Here is a 16,427-nt window from a genome sequence, read left to right as displayed (position 1 = left end):
AACTCCTAGCAAATAGTTTGCCACCAAGGAAATTCAATAGCAGCTAACTCAACCTTACCCAATAATTGTTTCCTAACTGAACAGAGATCTTAGGCAGTCTTGATGATTAATAAGAAAATCATTGCAGGAACACCTTCCTGTCACTGGCACTCTTCACTCTGAAACACCTGGCACATGTTCCTGGCTAATGAACAAGCTCCATCACATGAGAAAAGATGGTTCTACCACCACTGGTTGGGGAGGAGACAAAGATGACAACTCTATGGACACTAGAAGTTGAAAAGTAGGAAGTTATTCCTAAATCGTCAACTAATGTTATTGGTTCAGCAGTTGTACATTAGAGGTCTTTAATCTCTTCTAATTCACGCCTTGCTGGAGGCAAGTCAAACTAAGGGAGTATTTTACATTTTAATGGGTGGTGGTGGGAAGTCATCCAAGTCCAGTTTTCAACATCCCAAAGAAAACAAAGTAATCATATGACCAAAGCGACAACACTACACAGGACACCAGTTCCAGAAGGGAATTAAGCATACACAGCCCTCCTGATCAAGTATAATATACTAGTCTGAATTTCTCCAGTTGCACTGCACTAGAATTGCTTGCACAAACTCAGAGGTGCACCTGAAAGACAGACCTATTTACACTACTATGTAAGATGTAAGAACATTTTACACTGTCTCAAAAAAAATAGAGTAGAATTAGCAAAAGAACAATAAAGGGCTGTATTCCAGAGATTCCCTATTAAAGAAAGATAAAATAAACCATCTTGAGAACTATCAGAGAAACAGATGATACCCTTCATCAAACCTTTACATGGATGAGACAACCAAAGAGATTTATGAGACAACCAAAGAGATTTAATCTCGATTTGTCTCTGTAAACCAACTAGGAAGTAACAAATAAATTATCAAGCAGCAGTTTTAGATGCAAACAGGACACCTTTTGTATATAACAAATATTTAAAACTAAAACACTCACTTTCACTGGTTTTTGTGGGTGTCCAAAGTCATAAATGGGCTTAAAGATATACCTAAAGCAGGTCAGGCTATGGAATACAATACTGCTGATCTCTCACTCAGGAAGCACATAAAGTGTCTGATCAACACCTGGGATGATGTACTCTGTTCACATCTGGTGTTTACAGCATTTTCCTCTTTTGGCCTTGATGATGTTATTTTTCGTCTTTTGTCTTTGCCCCCTTGCTACTGAAATTCAAGTATAAAAGGTATGAAAACAAGAGGCAGTGCACGGGAGCAGAAATGATTAGCAGGAGGACTTGCTTTAATTTGGTTCTGATAAGCTCCTTCTTCTTGCCATTTGCGTGTTTGTGGACTTACAAGCCCATAATCCCTAGTAAAAAGACAACCAACTATGTCAAGATAGGGAAATTCCATGGTGGGAGTGGTGTTGCCACTCTATTTTTTTGCCAGATCAGCCATTTACATACAGAGAAAGCATAAAACAACCTCCCTCCCTTCCCTCATCTGTTGCTAATACTACTACTCTTTAAAAGGACAACGGACCAGAAGGCAAAAAAAGTAACTTGTGAGGTGGTTGGGTGGGTGTGTTTTGTGTTTCCCTTTTTAAAATACCAATGCATCCAGAGTTTCCAACCCAACTGCATATACTCATGCCCTGCCCCTTGACACTGTAAAGCCTCTGTCCAGTCATATCAGGAAAATAATAAAGTAAAATAAACTAATAATCAATTAAAGTTTTAGTAACATTGATCACCAGACAGATTGTACCAAATAAAGTTTGTCTGATACTGTAACTTTTTTTCCATGTGTCTTTGTACAACAGATGTCTCCACAGTTGATGCTGATTAGTCTTTATTCATAACTGAAAGGTGGACAGAGATTAGATCAAACAGCTGTTTCAATACGGTATTAAAGACCACCACTAGCATACAAAAACGTGGCTCAGAATTTTTTTATAAGAAAGATATGGTGGCTGCTTATCATGTGCTTTTTATCCCTGAAATTCTCGAAATAAAATTTTGCATGTGTTAACCTTACCTCAGAATTAGCAAACTGAATGAAACTGTATTGTACTTCGAGCTTCCTCCAGACTGTTTTCATCTGTACTTCCACTTCATTAGTTCAAAGGTGATATTATGGAAATGCATATTTCTATTGATCTGCAAAACACAAAGAGAATTTGATGAGAGAGATATCTGAAGAAATTGTGTTGACAGTTTATGGTGTATGTGAGCTGCACATTGCAGATACTCTCATATCTGGAATTACAGACACCTCCTGCTATTATGAGCTGCTCCCAGTTAGACAAAAACTTCTTAAGACTCATGCATTTCCAAAAGCTGCACAGTTGCAGTATATTTGTAAAATACTGACAAGAAAAACAATTTAAAAATAATTTTATTTATACTATATCATTAATCACTCATCTACTTAAAAGATTCTAACAAAAACATTTCTAGCCTTTAGATTAGATACACATTTGTCTTGGATGCATGGTGAAGTCAGGGAGGAAGGGTGCTAAAAATCTCTGTAGAGAGTTTTCCTATGAAAATAAGCCTTTCTAGTCTCCCCTAATAATTCTTGGGTTCATGTTGTCTATACCAGCCAGATTTGCAAAATATCAGGTTTCCAGTTTTTATTTTTTCTTTTAAAAAGTCAGTGACTAGAGAAAGGACATATTGTCGGTGACACCAACAGAAAAAACAAACAATGCACAAGTCAACCTTTATCAAACACCGGAGAGTCTGTAGGACTGCAGCTTCACACCACAAATCCACTGGTGTCACCCCCTTAGTTCCAGTACACAAGAAACTGCAATATACTGAGAAGCAATCAATAGGTTTACTGCAGTTGCACAGAGGCACAATTACTCCTGGGAAGAAAAAAAGCAAAGATCTGGACAAAACTGGCAATAAGGTGGGTTTGATTTTTCATCTGTGTTTTTGAACGGGTGTACATCCAAGCATCAGAGGAAAGCACGACACAGGCTCTTACCCAGCACTCTCAACAACTGTGAGCCTTGCCTGCCTTGTGTCCAGTCCCAAGGCTTTCAGATGGACTGGGGAGAGCTAAGAGGGGCTTATCAGCTCTGTCAGTTTGATTCCACGATGAGCAGATGCCACCTATTGCCAACCATTCCCATTTTATCACCGTCACAATTTTTAAATGTTTCCATCATCCGAAGCTTTCAAGAAGATCCTACAAGAAGTTTATCATTTAGAAGTCCCAGTCTTATGACTGTGATCTTAACCCTGAAAATAACACAAAGGCTTAAACACCACTAATCTGGCTATACTGTTAAAAACCACACAATCAGTCTTACAGTGTAGAGATGTAATGACTTAGTTTTGAATACCAAGGCCAACAGTATGGGTACAGATGGACAAACCACGCGCCTGCATGATTTCCAGCAGAGGGAGAGTTTCAGCATCCACTCTCCTCCTCTCTTCCTTAAGCATAAAGACCTTTACCATTACAAGAAGGTCAGAATACTTCTGTCTCCATGTCCATTTATAAGCACAGTTCCTCACACGCTGAGGTTTAATAGTCTTGGTAATAAATAATAAATTTGTGCTCAATGGTAATCTGAAACCACCCTGAATATCAGATAGCACCAATTCTTAAACACAACTGTCTCCTCTGAGCAGACAGGCTGACACTTGACTTATTTCTTCCACGGTAAAACTGAAAAAACATTCTGGCCATGAAATACTGTTTGCGGAAATTGTCTTCCCTTTTTTAAAGTAAGTAAAGAATGTGTAAAATATATCCATCTCTTCTCCTCTCTCCAACCTAGAAATCTGTTGGACTCCAAAAGAACGACAGAAAAAACATTGGTGTGCTTTCTCTTTTTACACCTCCAATCTCCCTGTATCCAGTATCTGATTTATACAAAGTCCACTTTGTATTATTTAAAAAGGCCGCTTTACAAAGTAAAGACATTGCTGAACACTGCTGCTCAGGTTTGTTTTGTTTTTAAAACTATGTCCTCCTAATAGTTTTCCAAACTCTCAAACTGATGAAGTAACTGTTCTCAACTCTGTAAGCGTTCCCTGCCTCTCCTGACCCCAATCCCATGTATCAGATATCCAAGCTCTCTTACCAAACAAAACTATTTTGGTGAACTTCCTCATCTGCACGACTCTAGGTATGTCTACATTAGCATTTAATTCAAATCAGGACTGCACTTTTGAAGTCCACCTCCCAAACAGCCCTACTTTCCTTGCTTTGCTTTACATTGCAAAGCAGCCATGAAGTAAATGAACCAGATTTCTGTTGAATAAAATCAGATCACAGAACGAGCTTCAGGTGTACATTGTACACGCTCCAACCACCAACAGGAATTCAGCCACAGAATCGGACCAGGACCAGCCTGAAATAAAACTCTCACCACCTGTAGAGTGTGGGTGCCAGGTTCTCAGCACCTGACAGATCTGATCCTATTACACCTCACTGCTTGGTAATGTGGACACAGACTCTTTTATGACTTACAGAATTTGTGTGTCAGTTCCAAACTCACCTCTCCCTTTTTTAAAAGGGAAGCTACAAAACCTCTGTCAGAAACAGGACAAGAGTTAATGATACTTATCAAATTACGTGAGAGACTTCACTGTGTTACTATTTCTTCCACTTCTTCATCAGCATGAAATGCTATTTGAGAACATACTTAATTTTATAAAAATCAATTTACTTAAATAATTATTTTTATACGGTTATCCAAACTGCTTAATTATTAATGTATAATTTTCAAAATGTTTAATGCCATTCTCGATGGCATTTTCCAGACAAGTGCTATCAAGAACAAAATAAAACAAGTGAATTAATTATTTGCACAACTCTAACTTTACCAGAACTTCATATAGTACAACAACTGTAAGTGGCACAAACTCAAAAGTAAAGCCTCACAGTGCTTGTCACTAATAACATATTAAATCCACAAATTTATCCACAATTTTTTTTCAGTGCTAAGATTAAATCTGAGATCCTCATATACTATTAACTGAAAAATATCAGCACTCAATCTAGGAAAAAAATTATGTGAATTATATGAATACAGTAGCTACCTAGCTAACTCAGAAAAATGTAGATTTCATGCCACTGGCAGGCCCAGGGAACTGCCAGAATATCTAAATCGGGTTCATTTAAACCTCATTCAAGAGGGAGGGGGTTGGAGGGGTACAGATGGTCACCCTGCTAGCACAGTGCAGGAACCAACAGCTCTAAGTAGGACAGACAGACAGACAGCAGGGACTTGCAATGGCAAAGCTCCAGTCAGACTGACTCACTTTGAAGAGAAAACTCTACTCAGGCTGTGGGTTCCTTTCTTCTTGTCTTGCCACTTATCTCTAGTTCCTACTTCCCTTCTCAGTAGTTCCAGTTTCTTCAGTTCCAGGGCCACATTCAACTCATTCCTTCACCTGTCTCTTCTTTTGATGCCAGAAACTTTCCAGGCACTTGACTTGCTGTTCCTCTGATTCATTCCCACTTTGTCCCAACTGCCTCACCAGTTTTCAGTTGAATGACTTTATTCATCTTAAATTATCTCTTTCTCACAAAGGACCATGCTACCTGTCAAATACAGCATGTATTGAAGGAACATAAGTTTGGAAAGTAACTTAATCAAAGTAACACAACAGTTAAAGTGATTCAACAGCAATTAAGTATCTGATCATACAAGGACTCATCTGCACAGATCACGGATTAAATACTTGACCATTCACTCCAGCTTCCAGTTACTTCTTTCCTGCTCTTTCACTTCCTCCAGCCATCAGCATGTCACTTCTGCAGGGTAGCTCTTCAGCTAATGCATACCTTTACTTCAATTTATGAAACAGAACTTGTTTTAAAGGTTCTGTAAGTTCAGATCATGGCACAGACATGGCCTAGGGTGATATGAGACAAACAGTTAAATCAAAAAAAAACAAAAACCCAGGGGCAATAACCTTCAGCATCTGAGACTTGGGGTGGGAGCAAAGGGGAAAAGGAGAAAAAGCATGTGGTGCTCTCAACATGTCTCTGTGTGCAGTGTCAGAGTTCGAGGCAGCTGAGGGCTCTGTTAACCAGAGATGGGAGAGGTTTCAGAAGCAAAGTTAATCCTTTTCAGGTAAACTATAGTCCTAAACAATAGGCTTTTTGTTAGAAATCTATGCACAATGAAAATACACTGCAGACCCATATGGCAGGCTGGAAGATGCTTCAGTTAACAGTTAACAGCCTCATGAATGCTACTGGAGAACACAGCCAGAGCTGCTGTAACCCAGAGAGAGTTTGAAAAACTGTGAGTATATTGCTTTTACAGGACTATTACAGCTGTGAAATGTGAATTTTGTAAAGGGAAAGCAGCCATAATCAAATTTCCAAATCCTACTTCAAAGATCATATCCAAAGATAGGAATTCATTAAGGAAACCCTCTTCAACAAATTTGCATGTGAGAAAACCCCCCCCCAGCACACAGGGAAAAGCAAATGTCACATCACCCAAGCAAATTTGGGGCTGGGCGGGTTTGTCTGCGGAACAGAAGGTATGAGCAAGAACATCTCATTGAACAGAGACCCCTTCTAAACCCAGTGAAATAAAATGAACTGGCTGAAGAAGCACATCACTTTCCAGTCTCTGGACACCACGTTTTCCAGGTAGCAAGAGGGGAAATAAGAGCATGAGATATGGTTAAGGAACATTTAGCCAATCTTTGAAGCAACAAAATTGTTCAAAATCACTTAAGTAAAAACACACCTACGTGAAAGCTAACTTTTAAAATTAATTTTATGCCTGCATTCCCTTGAGTTTTAATAAACAATCATTAAGTTATTCTTGCAAGGTATTAAAAATGCAAAGAATTATATAACATTCAAGTACTGCATGCCATATAATTCTTCACATCAATATTAGAGTGGTTTGGCCTTTCTATATATCTAGTCAAAACCCTAAGATTAGTTCAGCATACTACTGATCTTTCCAGCACTTCCAGGTTGTTCTTGGATCCTTGATGGCAAAAAGAATTTTTACTAATTCGTGAGGAAGTTTACAGAACTTCAGAAATACTATCTTGGAATAGTTTGAAGGAAACAAGACATCACATAGAAATAGTACAGACTTAAACATCATTTCAGTAGTGATCTAACCTGGCTGGTTGGTTGTGTAGGCAGGTAGAATAATGAATGAGTGCTGCTGCCACTAATGGCAAAAACTCTTGATTAACCTTTCATTTCCAGTCTGACAGAAAATATACGATGAATCTATATAATTTAAAACCCCCCCAAAAAACTAAAAATCTACAACTGCTTTTCTTTAAGTCAGGTCACCCTCTTTTTTGAGAAAAAAATTCTTCTCTATCAGAGCCATACAACTTTCCACTTACTGACACCAGATTTCTATTTCATGAACATTACTAGCTAGAAGTTAAATAAAAGGACTAGGCCTCACATAGTGACATAATTTTTTGGCAGAACAGAGACAGCTGCTTTTCCAGGTTCTTAAACAATTTGTCTACTCAAGAGGTATCAGAGGACTCTTCACATCATTTGGCCCCTTTACACAGGAGGGGACAATCTGCACTCTAGAACAACCAGAGCTTTCCCTTCTGAGCACACACCCTGAACAGGTGGTATCTGAAGGACCTGTTTCACTGTTTCACAACTAAGCACTCTCCCTGCCTTTGTTGCACATTTTTGCTTTCATCATCTTCAGCTTCCTGCTGCCATATAAGACAAAATGTTCTACACAATCAAGCTCCTGAAAAATCATTGCCCCAAGGCATATCTAGACGTATTAGAGCACAAATGAATTCCTGAGTAAGGTGGGACTGTGCAGTACCAGACAAACAGAATGCATTTTCCAGAATGACACAAGTCTGCATAACTCACAGTGTCCCATACTCTCCACAGCATCTAGTGACACAAGGAATTCATTATTAGGGTCATGAGAATCCAGGCATAAGCCTCGGCAGCAGGGCCAGAAAATTCTACCAGGCTTTTACTTTGCCCTGGCAGATGTAATTTCCTATAGTAGAAAGAGTGTAAGCCTCCTGATTTCTTAGAGGGTATCTTGAGTATTTTATTTTGCCATGTGTAATTGCATCATATGGAGTCACCCTCAGGACTCCCCAGCCTGCTGTGCTGCGAGAGCAGACTCTGCGCTCCCACTGAAGCCACAGGATTCCTCCCAGTCATCTTAAATGTTTCTCATCCAGTGAGACAGTAGAAGCTGAAAAATCAGCTCAATCTCCAAACTTTGGAGCAAAAAGGAATCTGACAACAGCTTGCTGTTATAAGAAAAGCAGTTACACAGCAGGTCACCCTCAGAAAGAAAAGCCATCGGCCTGCAGATGGTGACGAATCAAAGCCACCAGTTCATTCAGTGCAGAGAGGTGGAGTCAGAATCTGACTTGTCAAGGTTTGTCAAATAACAACTGGGCTAAAGCCTTCACTGTGCAACTCCTTTCATCATATCCCACAGCTCTCAAAGTATCCCAAACCATTTATCTAAAAAATACCTTTGCATTTCAAGACAGATGTAAAATTCAACTGTTTACCTCAGCTTTGGAGGTACCCATTCCAAAGCTCCTCCAACCACAATCTCAGCTTCCTCCTGGGATACAATTAACAGTCTCCTGATGCACTTGACATCCCTGGAAGCATAAGGCTACTTGGGATACGACTGACTTCATAAGCCTTCCCAAGTCACAAAAATTTATCAAAACCCCCAAAACTCGGCTCTGTGCTGTTCAGCCATCAGGCAAATTCCACAGTCACCTTTCCCAGCGTGCTCCAGACCCTCGCTGGGCCGTACTTGCCACCTGGCTAATAGGTTGCCTCGCGCGGATGGAAGCACCAATAAAATTTGATCGCTTGGCACACAGACTCCGAGGCGCGCAGTCTTATCATCAGACTGATCCTGGGAATGCTGCCCAGACTGCAATTTCTCTGTGACAAACGAGCCAATGAAATTTAGCTTCTGCCTGTCCCGTGGGACATATTAGACCACATTCTGATAGGTGATCCTCTTCTCCCTCCCCCTATGATTCCTGCAAAAGGTCAAGTATTTCTCCAATTTGTCTTTTTTACAGAGTAATTCAAATAGCGAGAAACACTTTCAGGAACTCTTTGAGTTAAAAAGAAAAAACATTTCTGCTACAACTTTAAAATCTCATGGTCTTGTGCGCTATCAAAATACTACAGGGCAAACAATTTCAAAACTACACTAATGTTCTATCACATTGCCTCTTTGTGTGTAGAATTAATATTTATTTTCTTTCCTTTCTAAACTTAAATGTTAAATTAAAAATTTGAAAATTTTTTAATAGTGTGGTGGGTTGACCCAGGCTGGATGCCAGGTGCCCACCAAATCTGCTCTGTCACTGCCCTCCTCAGCTAAACAGGGAGAAGAAATACAACAAAAGGCTCATGGGTTGAGATAAGGACAGGGAGAGATCACTCACTGATTAATGTCACAGGCAAAATAGACTCAATTTGGGAAAATTAGTTTAATATATTACCAATGAAATTGGAGTAGGATAATGAGAAATAAAACTAAATCTTGAAAACAGCTTCACTTCACTTCATTCCCCCGTCCCTTTTTGGGCTCAACTTTACTCCCAACCTCTTTTACCTCCTCTTCTCCCTGCGAGTGGCACAGGGGAACAGCGAATGGGGACCGCAGTCAGTTCACACACCTTGTCTCTGCCAGTCCTTTCTCCTCAGGGGGAAGACTCCTCACTCTTCCCCTGTTCCAGCATGGGATTCCTCCCCCACGAAAGAGTTCCCCCATGTAGCTCCCCCTTCTCCCCCTGCTACCAAAACCTTGCTGTGCAAACCAAACACACCCAGCCGGGCAGAATCTCAAACACAGGTTGCAGGGTTGGTAACTTCTGACAGGGAACACAGGTCACAGGAATGAGAAAACTTTCCAAGAAGATCACTGCCTTCAGCAAACCACTAAGTTAGAGCCATCATCTCAACAGCTCTGAACACATGGAGGCATGACAGATTCTTTAAGGAAATCAGGAGACACCTCAGACCCCCCCCCATAACCAAATGGTTAAAGGCCTTCACCATAAGCAGACCTATCAAGTACAGAAGTTTTCCTACAGAAAAGTACATGGACTACACTCTAACATTCAAGAGAGTAAAATAACACTCCTGGGGGAACCAACACAACATGTGCTGGAGCTAAAAAACTTTTTCTTTCAGATATGAGAATACAAACTTATCTAGGCATTTTGGCAGTTCCAACAGACTTTAAGCACTACAAGTCCTTATAATTAATGTTCTTCTAAAAAATGATAAACCCACTTTATTAGCTCAAAAGTGTTTCTCACTACAAGCAAAACAAACACCTATGGCTCTGTCATATTTTGGTCTTTCACAACAGAACAGTGAAAGTGTGAATGCCTTCCCCTGTTGAGTTTGACAGACAGAACACAGATGAAGGCCAGCCATCAAGCATTTTAGTTGTCAGCAATGAGAACTATTCAAAAAGAGTGTGGAAACCTTTAGGTCTAGAACTTAGCAGCTGGCACAGATGTGAAGTTGAACTTTTTTCCCTCCTGGAGTCATAAAAACGTACATATTCTATTAAATGGCCTATACTGAAACCAAAATCCTGTTGGCATAGAAGTACAAAAGCACAGAATACTTGCCTCACCCAATAAAATCTGTTGAAGTTCTGTTGAAACATATAAACCTTAAAATTTGCATTTGTTTCCACCATTGTAAAGTAAAATGAAAGAATCAGTCAACTATCATCAAATTTTAAAATCGGCGGTGACTACAAAAGCAAGGGAATTACATTGAGATGAAATCTGTGCAATGTGTATGAAGAATACAGAGAAGAGCATTTGTACTTACACACTAAACCCTAAATTTAGGCTCCTATTGTTGTAGTCCTTAGTGATAAAAAGGATAATGCATGCTTTATTTTCTCTGATTAGTCATTCTTTAATCAACACTAGAATTTTATTAATATGTACTGCAAAGTGTTTTCCTTCAGACAAGTTGTGACTTATACTGCTTTGGGAAAAACTGACTATGAGGATGCTCAAATAGGAAGCAGATGGGGAGGTTTAGAATGCTGCAAAATACCTGTGCATCCTTTGGAGATCCACATAACATCCAGTCTCCTCCTGCTTTTTTTTAGAAGTCACTGACTATATAATACCACGCAGCAAACCAGAAAGAAAGGCATATAAAAATATTTCAAAGTATTCTAGACAACTTCGGAATTCATCTACTCCAAGTATACTATCTAAGATTTAGGTATTTTCATAGATCCTTTGGGATAAAACTTCAGACAGTCAATGTTCTGCATGGTTATTTACGGGGATGTTCTGGTCTTCCCCAATTAACTGAAGTTACAGAGACAACTGTAAGTCTTGGGCAGAGAAGACACAGAACTAAATGTTTTACCATTTTTTGTAATCAATTGTACGAACCCCCCTACCTTTCTACATATAAAGAGTACTTTATAATCCATAAAACCATACGAAATTACCTTGGCAGCACTTGACTGTATCTCATCTCAAGCAGAGTGAACTTTCCTTCATCTGTTTCCAGGGTAGTACTTTTCCTGATACAGTAAGACCAACTTGATATTCAGACAACTAAATACTATCCCCAGAAAACACAAGTCATCTTTTTTTTTTTTTGCAAAAGTGGTTACACATCCGAAAGCTATAATTATGGAATCAGAACTCTTTTATTGAGATGTTTGTGCTAGGGACTTATTCCTGCAGACTTGGTCCCTGAAATTTCTTCAAACATTGTTATTTCAGTGGAAAAAACCAAATTAATTAGGGAATTTAGAATCATGGAATATCCTGAGATGGACGGGACCCATAAGGATCACTGAAGTCCAACTCCTGGCCCTGCACAGGACCATCTCCAAGAGTCACATCATGTGCCTGAGAGAATTGTCCAAATGCTCCTTGAACTCTGTCAGGTTCGGTGCTGTGACCACTGCCCTGGGGAGCCTGTTCAGTGCCCAACCACCCTCTGGGTGAAGAACCTTTTCCCAACATTCAACCTAAACCTCCCCTTCCACAGCTTCAGGCCGTTCCCTCCGTTTCTGTCACCGGTCACCACAGAGGGAAGAGCCGTGCCTGCCCCTTCTCTTCCCCTCACAAGTTGTGCCTCCAATGAGGTCTCCCCTCAGGCTCCTCTTCTCCAGCTGAACAGACCAAGTGCCCTCAGCTATTCCTCATATGGCTTCCCCTCAAGGCTCTTCACCTTCCTTGTCCTCCTTTGGATGCTCTCTAATGGCTTTATATCCTTCTTGTATTGAGGTGCCCAAAACTCTGCACGTGATATTCAAGGTGATGCCATGGCAGCACAGAACAGAGAGGGACAATCACCTCCCTTGACCAGCCAGCAATGCTGTGCCTGATGCACAGTTAGAAGAAAAGTCTCAAGTAATAAAACACAGTGCATATTACTAAAGTATCCTTTACTCATCAGATTTTAGAAGACATGACCATAAAAAGAATTTACACCCTTACACTTGCATGATGATACAGAACTTGCTTTGCCAGCCTAAACTCAGGCCACCATGTCCTCAAAATCTGCCTCAGTCAAGGTGAACAGGTTGCAGTAAGGCAATGCTGCATCACGTGGCAAGCAATACACATGGGTAATTCAGTGTAGAGACCTGGGTGCTCAAAAATCCTCAGCCATTTCAGCTACTAAGTCTAACAATTATTCATTTAGAACGCTAGAATGTGATACTGTCACCAAATCACGGACCCTTTCAACTTGACCTAAGATTTCTAATGACAGATTTCTGCAATGCTACATCCAGAATAGACCTGAAGGGCACAGGAGAACACAGGGCAGAAAAACTCAACACCAAGTTCCTGAACATGCTGTACACTTATCTAATGTGCCCTCTTGCATTTCCTACCAATTTATATATTCAGAAGTAATGGTAAAGAATTCCAGTTCAGATCATCTTAAATTCCCTTTTCCAAATGGACAGGAGTACTGGAGCCCTTACCAAGGATTTGAAACAAAACTGTCTTTTTTTTTTCTCCCTAGCAAAGGCATAATAAAAAAACATTGTGGTAAAAAGTGGTGACAGGCCACTTGCAGAGAACAATGCAGATCTCTTCTGGGTAACTGCCTGGGAACAGGTTCATTTCATATACCAACACCACCTTCTGGGAACAAATACTGAAAAACATGGGCTGTATCCTGAACACAAAAGGACTTTAAAAAGAATGGCTAAATAAAATCCATGGCTTCTTCAGCCAGGGAGAGGTTTTTGTCAACAAAACTCTCCAGGCACCAAAGGTGTGCTCCCACCCATCTGCTTAAGCTGAGAACTCCGACATACCTGGTATTCTGCACACACCTGACATATGCTAAGAAACCTAACTGACAGCTGCTTTCCTTCAGACACATTTTAATACATTAACCTAGAAGTTATCATCCTACAAGTTGTGGATGAACATGGTGTTCCCAAGATGGACCTGATGAGTACAAGCGATCATTCTCTGCTGCACTTGCTAAAGATGTGTCACTTCGCAGAGGTGAGCACAAAGCTCACAAGAAGAAAGGGCAAAAGAGAGAAAAGAGGCAAAATTTGGTTTTTAGCCAATCAAGTCCACCTGGGGTTGGGTTAAGACTCCTGAAATATGACCACAGTTTTAATATCTGCTTTATAGCAAAATACACTCCAAATGAGAAATTATCTTGGGAGTTAGGGAAAGTAAGTTAGATTTCACTGTCTGTGTTCCAGAGTGGCATGAAAAATAAAATAAAAGCTTTTCCATCAACACTGAGAGACACCATCAGAGAAATATGAGTGAGCATTTGTGATACTTATTGTTCAATAATGTTTTTCTTATTGTTCAATAATGTTTTTGAAAAATTCATGTTTATTTTAGTTCTGGAAAGCTTGCACTGCTGCAAGAAACCTAAGATACTTGACATTGTTGCTTTAATGTGACTTCTAACAAAAAAAAGAACAAAAACAGACCCACAAAACCCAAAACCCTCTGACTCTAGCAGCTTTTTCTACTTACTGAAGGCACAAGAGCCAGCAGCTGACATTTGAATCTCATCTAAATTCAAACAGGAAATACACTTGAAAGAGTTATCAATTATAGGCTGATTCAGCCACGATGCAGTGGATTCTCCATCCTGAGAAGATTTCTAAAGGCACAGTTAAGTGTATTTATAGCACACTGGGCTAGGAATTTATGTTGGTTTCCTTTTGCCCTGAAGTCCATGAACAGAGAACACTCACAAGTAGAGTTCCTCAAACCTGAAAACAGCATACACACTGCTCAGCCCAACCAAGCAGAGCTTCCCATACACAGAACCACTGTGAAATTTGTGGAGACAAAGTTCCATTGCACAGAGCATGGACCATCACATGAAGACCTTTTATCTTTCAATAACTCTCCCATTTATGGCTCATTAATAATAATTAAACTTTTAAAAAAAGACCTTTGAAACAAGATGAAAGTAGAGCTATTTCAGATGTATAAATTATTACACCATGTAACGTATATCTTTCAACAAAAAGCTAAAACAAGTTTTACAGATACTCTTTAAATTATTAATTACTCTAAGTAATTGCTGCTCCATTTTTTTTTCTGGTAGAAAGGAAAACAGAGCATTTTTATATGTTCCCTTATCTATTCCATTTCCTACTCAAATAAGTGAATATAATTCTTATTTTAGCCAAGGAAAAATGAAAAAAAAGAAGTTTGAATATAGAGGTAACCTCTGTTCTTCTCTACACTGAGAATCAACTGGATTCTATTAAACCATCCAGAAACTACCAGGGTCAAGAGATAAATAAAAGAACCAGCAAAATGTTTAACACTGGTAGCTTCTTTATTGGCTATGCTAAAGCTCCATGTAAACCTCAGATGATGTAACACTTCAGGTATCTCACATCCATCCATCTCTTCCTCAAATGGATTTCAGACACATCGAGGTACGAGCTCAAGTGAAACTTGTATATGACTTATAAACTTCACTACCAGGAGCAGTCCCTGGAATATTTTCATACTTTAAATAGACAACAACAATGCAAATGAAGTGTCAGTCTTCAGATGGGCCTTTTCAACGTAACAATTTCCACTGAACCAGAAAGCCATTGTATTTCCTTACTCCTTGAAGAAACAAATTTCAGCCCACTAATGACTTACTGGAACTCCAGCGTTCCCTGTCTGAGAAGAATACAAGATACTTGCAAGTGCTGATGGATTTCAACACTGGATAGTTTCCAAGATTATTCACTGAAAAGAGAAAAGAATCCCAGTTCAGGACAGCAGCTTCCTTATTCAGGTAAAGAAAGCTGAAAGGTTGCCCAAGAGCAAATTGAAAGTAAACAACAGAAAAAAAGTCAGATTTTCCTGAAGGGTTTTATAAAGGATGGATTGGTTATTGCATTTTGCCTGTTTTCTTTTTACAGCAAGGTACACAAATTAAAACTCCCATATGTGTACTATATAATGAAACAAGACTGTAAAAAGAAGAGATACATACACACTATCATGGCAATTTGTGCTTCTTCAAATCTAAAATGCAATTGTTGAAACAAACAATTGCAGGAAAAAGGTACAGGCTGTGGATCTAAAATTTATAAGATTACATGTCTTACAAAGTCAAGGAGGAACAGGTTCAATATTCCTAATTTTTTCAAATGTAAAAGAACATCCCTTCCTTATAAACCACAGAATGTTTGGAAGGATGAAACGACCTTCCACCTCTTTATAAGCAGCTTTGAAAATGACTTAAATTGGCACAGAATTCCATAGCCATGCAGCAGCAAGCCCTGTTAACAGGAGTATCTCTCACATTGCCCCACTGAAGTACACAGCTTTCCTAACCATCAGCCCCACTAACTCAGCCCAGGGTCAAAAATGGGTTACTTTCTGGAGACTGCATTAACAGTGGAAGATTCTGCAAAAGAAAATATATACCCCAGGTATGCCCTTGCATTTACTGCAAGTGATTTATGCAAGTATACGTGACAGCAAGTCAGGAAACAGCTTTCAAGCACACAAGGAAGTCTGGAAAGTCTGACTTGGTTCTGCTGTCTTCTAGAAGAGTCAAAAGATAAAACAATAAGAGTTACTAAAGTGAGCAGAAATAAACGAGTATGTTTAAAGAGAAGTTCTGCTGAATAAAAGCAGTACGCTTGCACATTCCTTCTAACATTAGCATATTCTCAAAACTAAAATAGAACAAATATTTGAGTACATTTAAACAGAACCACACAACAACTCAATATCAAGCTTACAGCTCTTTATATTTAAAAAGAAAACAGAACTTGAAAGATCTAAGCCATGCAACTAAATCTTGATCAAAGCAGCAAGCAATCATATTCTGGCAGTCACTAGAGCAGATGCCTGCCATTAGTGTAATACAAGCATCTCCATAACCTAACTCATCCTTATTTAGAAAGAATATCTGGGGTAAGAACAACAACAAAAAAAA

The 16,427-nt window shown here is 39.4% G+C and overlaps 1 protein-coding gene across 2 annotated transcripts in view; it reads right to left on the bottom strand.

Annotated features, from left to right (window-relative positions):
* Window positions 1-16,427, bottom strand: part of BMPR1A (bone morphogenetic protein receptor type 1A) — a 79,964-nt gene that overhangs the window by 40,103 nt on the left and 23,434 nt on the right. The window contains exons 1-2 of one of the 2 annotated variants that reach the window (XM_017806997.1): window positions 5,267-5,525; window positions 2,019-2,140 (exon numbers count right to left, since the gene is read on the bottom strand). The gene's annotated coding sequence lies outside the window, so the exon portion shown is untranslated. Of the gene's footprint in view, window positions 1-2,018; window positions 2,141-5,266; window positions 5,526-16,427 lie in introns of those variants that run through there. The other variant, XM_017806996.1, reaches the window with a different exon arrangement.

The sequence above is a fragment of the Lepidothrix coronata genome, unplaced genomic scaffold, assembly GCF_001604755.1.
Source record: "Lepidothrix coronata isolate B3197 unplaced genomic scaffold, Lepidothrix_coronata-1.0 Scaffold17, whole genome shotgun sequence".
Lineage (NCBI taxonomy): Eukaryota > Metazoa > Chordata > Aves > Passeriformes > Pipridae > Lepidothrix > Lepidothrix coronata.
This window is presented reverse-complemented; position numbering and strand designations above follow the sequence as displayed.